Source organism: Ipomoea nil, unplaced genomic scaffold (assembly GCF_001879475.1).
Source record: "Ipomoea nil cultivar Tokyo-kokei standard unplaced genomic scaffold, Asagao_1.1 scaffold3245, whole genome shotgun sequence".
Taxonomy (NCBI): domain Eukaryota; kingdom Viridiplantae; phylum Streptophyta; class Magnoliopsida; order Solanales; family Convolvulaceae; genus Ipomoea; species Ipomoea nil.
The window spans coordinates 181,713-187,858 of NW_017619673.1; the positions used below are offsets into that span (position 1 = coordinate 181,713).

The 6,146-nt window shown below is 36.3% G+C and overlaps 1 long non-coding RNA gene across 1 annotated transcript; it reads right to left on the bottom strand.

Moving 5' to 3' along the window:
- Positions 1-1,046: 1,046 nt before the first annotated feature.
- Positions 1,047-4,082, bottom strand: LOC109169056. Its single transcript, XR_002052165.1, has 3 exons — positions 3,997-4,082; positions 3,633-3,637; positions 1,047-1,057 (listed from the first exon to the last, which is right to left on the bottom strand). It is a non-coding gene; the product is annotated as an uncharacterized LOC109169056 (long non-coding RNA).
- Positions 4,083-6,146: the final 2,064 nt, after the last annotated feature.

Sequence of the window (6,146 nt, forward strand, 5' to 3'; positions counted from 1 at the left end):
GTATAATAATTAAGTATATATGTGTGTGACGTGTAGTATATATCTATAGAATAGGTAGGATAATATTTGATATAAATATATATATGGATAATGTGTGAATTGTTATATAATATATATATTGTATATTGATATATATAATAAGAATCTTTATAATTAATATGATTGGGAGTACAACTTAAAATATTCTCATATTAAATTACTACTATAAGTTGACTAAGGAAGGATGATGACCAATATAATTATTTGGCAGAAGTGTCAAATAGGTCTATCTACTAATGCGAACTGCTCAATTTCCACCACGAACTAAATTAAATGTCAAATAGACACATTTACCACCTAAATTTGTTCAATTAACTTTTTTGCAAGTTGCTAACAGGTTGCCTATACAATTATTAAAAAATATAATATATATATATATATATATATATATATATATATATATATATATATATATATATATAACCAAAAAAAAAATAAAAGAATTTCCCACCGGCTGTCCGCGCCGTTTTTCACCTCCATGGACCACCGCCGTCCATAGGCTCCTCCGCCAACATTTCCCGGCTGAAAATAACTTACCCAGATTGCAACGTGCCTTAATTATTGACTTTTTTGAAGTTTTTTTTTTAGTTATGGCGGAGGCGAATAGCAACTCGGCGGCGCTGGTGGATTTGTGCCTTCTAACTTTCTAAGTATGCAGAGGATGTTTTATGGGACACTATCACAGACATTTGTGGCAACAGTGTTCAACAATGTGTAGGCATAGTTGCAGACAAGTTTAAGGGCAAGGCATTGAGGAATCTAGAGAATCAGCACCAATGGATGGTCAATCTTTCTTGTCAGTATCAAGCATTCAATAGTTTGATTAAGGATTTCGAATTTTTTTAATAATTGAATAAGCAACTTGTTAGCACCTGCAAAAAAAGCTAATCGAACAAATTTAGCTAGTAGATGAGCCTATTTGACACTTAATTTAGTTCGTGGTGGAAATTGAGCACTTGGCAGTAGTAGATGGGCATATTTGACACTTCTGCCTAATTATTTTCCTTCAACTTTTTTCCTACCTTGGCCGATCCTTCTAGCAATAGAAAAAAAAAAAAATTCCTCTCTTCTTCCTTTCTCTCCATTTCGGCACTTTTAAAGAAAGAAAAAAAAAAACAAATTTCTCCTATTCTTTTCAAGAGTTGAAACAATCTACTCAAGCCTACAGGGGATTTGAATACCGAGGCCTAGGAAAAATATTGGAAGGGAAATTGCTTAACCGGTAAGTGGTTTTGTCCTCCATTACTTTGCCCTATTTTTTTCAAAATATATGAATTTTGTTGGTAGATGATATGAAAATGTCTTAGTATATGAAATGATATAGTTTTCTTATATGATTATTTGGAAGTATTTCTTGTAATACCTGTGATAAATTTCTTTGTATGAAATGCATGAAGAAAAAGAAATTTTAAAATTGATTTGTTAGATTTATTATGTATTACTAGGGTTGTGCAACGGACGGTTCGGGCGGGTTCAGTTTTCGGGAATGGGAATCTGATCGGTTTTCGGATTACAGCTATTAAACCCTATCCGTGTATTTTCTAAGTGTAAACTTATCGGATATATAAATCTCGGATTTCGAACGGTTTGCATCGGATTACGGACTAAATCGGATATGTATTAAAAATTCATAAAAACTACAAATTAACTATTGAATAAGTAAATCAACACTAAATAAATTGTAACTTGTTAACTTCTAAGTAGTAAGTATTAACTACTACTAGTAGTTAACAATTTACAACTTCAAAATCACAAGTTCACAAATCACAACTAAAAAGTTAGCCCTATTCGGCTATGACTAATGCCCCTATAAGGCTAACAGCTAACAAGTAACTTGTTACAAGTTAATGAAGCTAACAACTTTACAGCTTACAATTCAAAAATCAAAAACAGTTTATAGATTCAAATTCTCAAAAAATAAGCTGTTAAGGCACAATTCAAAAACCAAATGCAGCAACAGCAACTGAGCAACCCAGCAACTCAGGCACTCAGCATTCCTCATCTTCCTGCTTAAGGTGCAAATTTAAATAGCAAATAACAAAAAGAAAAAAACTGAAAAGAATAACAGTTTAACATTTTATGCTCAAAAATAGAAAATAGGCTCAGATTGCTGTTGTTTCATATCATTAAGATTTGAGGGAAATTGCTTCTAAAGTTTTGGAACTAAATCCAAAACTTGAGCAACATACCAACCCCAAGTCCTTTGATTCAGACAAAGGTGGAAGCATCATCATAGCCCATACTACTGCACATACCTGTCAAGCTGTAACCTGATGTTCAAATGTTCAATCAAGTGAAACTGTGTAGGGATGTCAACGGGGCGGGGTGGGGGAAATACCCCCCCATCTCCGCCCCCGACTTTTTTCCCATTTCCCGTCCCCGTCCCCATCTCCGCCGGGGAATGGAAAACTACCCCCATCCCCATCCCCACGGGGATTATTCGGGGACGGGGAATCCCCACCCCATTAATAAGTTATAAAAAAAAAAAATTAAACATTCGAAAACATTTAAATAAATAATGTATATATATTCATCCCCAATTTAAAATAGTATTCAATATTTTACAATTAAACATGTTATTTAAATATGCATTTCATAAGCATGACAAACAATGACAAGAATGCTTCTAAAATTATATATATTGTATACAAAGTAACACATATGTGTGTGTACTCCCCATACATACATACATACATCGGGGACGGGGCGGGGCGGGGAGAGTACTCCCCATCCCCAACGGGGAATTCAAAATTGTCCCTATCCCCATCCCCGATCCCCTATTTCTATCCCCATCCCCGTCCCCGTAGGGGCGGGGAATCGGGTTCCCCGTCGGGTGCGGGTACAATTGACATCTCTAGAACTGTGGAATGGGCTGAGGCACTAAAATGCACTTACATAATTGAATTCATAAGACATAAATAAAAACAGAATGGTAATCTAATTTTCTAAGAGAACACAATAACAACTAATTATAAAACTGAGAGCGGAATGAATGAACATTACTGCAATGGTTGGTAGGGAAGTTCCAGCAGTCCTAACTCCAGTTGGCAACTCTGCAAATAAAAAACACATATTAATTATCATACAAAAAAATACATAATAATAAGTATCATAAAATAAATACATAATAATGAAAGTATTTAAGTAAACTACTATTACCTTTCTCAAGCCTTTCACAATCATCAATATTTTCTTCAATTTGAATAGGTTGATTTGGTAATCTCAACCAATCCTGTGTACAAATTAAAGTTTCCACAATCTTAGGAGTTAAGGAACTCCTAAATGGATCCAACACTCGGTTGAAAAAGCACTTTCAGAAGCCACAGTGGATATTGGAACTGCAAGAATATCCCTTGCCATTTTAGTGAGAATTGGCAGTCTTTCAGAGTTCACCTTCCACCATTTTAAAATATCAAAATCAACCTTATCTTCCACAATGGCCTCACTCAAATATATTTGCAGGTCTGTTTAAGGCTTCCACCACTCTTCATCCTTTGACTTTTCAATTGAGATTTCAACTTACCTTGTGGCCTACCAACAGTTACAGCACTAGGCTGCACACTCACAAAGACAGTTTGAGAAGGTTGGGCAACAGCAGCTGGTTCAGTGTTCACATCCACAGAGTAAGTGGCAGCATAATCATTGTACAGCTCAAGAAGTGCAAATTGGACCTTCTCAAAACAGGCTTTGCCTTTCTCATCACCATAAAGTTGAGTTAACTGGGCAGGCATGTACTCAACCTTATCTCTAGGATCCAAAATAGTGCCAAAGAACATCACACAGTTCATTTTTTCAGGGTCCCCCCAATATTTCAGAAACTTAGTTTTCATTTGGGTGCCCATTACCTGTAAAAAAAAAAAAAACAAATAATTAACATTAGTTAATATACAGATTTGTTAAACAGTAAACATTTCAGTTAAGGAATGGAATTTACCTTTTCAGATCCAGATTCATCACCAGTCATGTCATCTGACATGCAACTAAGATCAGAGATCTCACTGAAGAAAGTGTTAGATGTAACATAAAGAGAACCAGAAATTCTCATAGTCATGTCATAGAAAGTTTTTAGCAGAGTTACCAAACTGTTCACATCAAACCAATCCATAAAAGTAGGCACAGAGGTACCAAGGTCATCAGAAAATGAGGGATCATTTCCCAAATAGGCATCAAAGACTGCCTGGTACTGGATTGCAGTGTTCAACATCATATATGTGCTATTCCATCTTGTAGGAACATCCAACTGCAAAGCTGATTTGGCTTCCACCCCAATAAGTTCAGCAAGATCTCTAAATTTTTTTAGCCTTGCAGAGGAGTTCCTAACCCATCTAACTGCTTCCCTAACCCTCTTAACTAAAGTATCAGCAAACTTCAACCCATCTTGCACCACCAGATTTAGAATGTGGGCTATACACCTCATGTGCATTTACTTAGACCTTACAGAAGTGGTACCCCAAGACATCAACTTACTCTTAAAAAATCCCATGGCAGTATCATTGGAAGAGGCATTGTCAACTGTGACAGTAAAAACATTCTTAATACCCCACTCAACCAAACAAGTCTCCAAGGCCTTGGCTATATACTCTCCCCTATGAGATGAAACAGGGACAAAGGCTATGATTTTTTTTGTTGAGCTTCCACTGATCATCAATGAAATGTGCAGTAATGCACATGTAGTTTATCCTCTGTACAGAGGTACATGTGTTAGTGGTTAAGCTGACTCTTTGGCAGCAACCCTTAAAAATTTGTTTAAGGACTGATCTCTCATCTAGGTATCTTTGGAAAATATCCCTTGAAACTGTCCACCTAGAAGGGATTTGGAACCTTGGGTAGGCAACTAGAATAAATCTCCTAAACCCTATCCCATCAACAAACCTAAAGGGCAACTCATCTATTATAATCATCTCACACAAAGCCCTCCTAATGGCTTCCTGATTAAACACCCATGTGCCTAATTCCCCCATTACCCCTTCAGAACCCCCTGGTGCAGAGGATGAGACAGCATTGAAAGTCAGAAGTGACTGCCTTGTATCCTTCGAGTGAGGATTTTTAAGACAGGCCACCATATGATTTCTTAAAGATGAAGTGCCATGTTTTTTTGGATGACAACAAAAGATCTTAGAACAATATATGCACCTCCCCTCAATCAGATTGTACTCTTTATCATGTATCTTTACAAAGTGCTCCCACACCCTGGATCTGGACTCAACCTCTTTTCTCTTTTTCTTTGGAACAACAGGAGTCACCTGAGGCTGCTGAGGTATCTCAGTGTCTTGGGGTTGTCACCCTTGTCCCTCCTGAGTTGAAGGTTGTGGTCCAGAACTAGGTTGACTGATGCTCTCCATCTAAAAAGATGGGCATCAAGTCATCAACATTCAGATTTCAAACAATTGTTCGTCATACAGAATAACAGATCAAGCATTCAAGCATACAAACAATTGAAAGAAATCCAGATTCAGACACTTCTTTGTGTCATCATCTATCAAGATTTCATAATATTACATTTACATATTTACATTATGCACAAACAATTAAGAACATTTAAGGGACATACATCCATAAACATATTCACAAAGAAATCCAGATTCAGAAACTTTATCCAGTTCATCATTATCTGGATTTCAGTTAAGGGCTTCCACCATTTCACATTTAAGCCTTTAACTGTTTAAGGGACATCACAATTCAGATTCAACCATAATATATCAGAATACAACACATAAATCACAAATATAGAACTAGGGTTTGGGTTTAAAACAGCTTCCACCAAAATACATCAGAATATAACACATAAATCACAAATATAGAACTAGGGTTTGGGTTTAAAACAACTTCCACCAAAATACATCAGAATATAACACATAAATCACAAATATAGAACTAGGGTTTGGGTTTAAAACAGCTTCCACCAAAATACATCAGAATATAACACATAAATCACAAATATAGAACTAGGGTTTGGGTTTAAAACAGCTTCCACCAAAATACATCAGAATATAACACATTGGTAGGGAATACCCCGACCGACATAGCTTTACCCCGACCGGTGTGCCTTCGTCATTTTCTTCTTGTCTTTGCAGGTAACAGGTCGGGTTTCTTGTGAAAGACCCGGT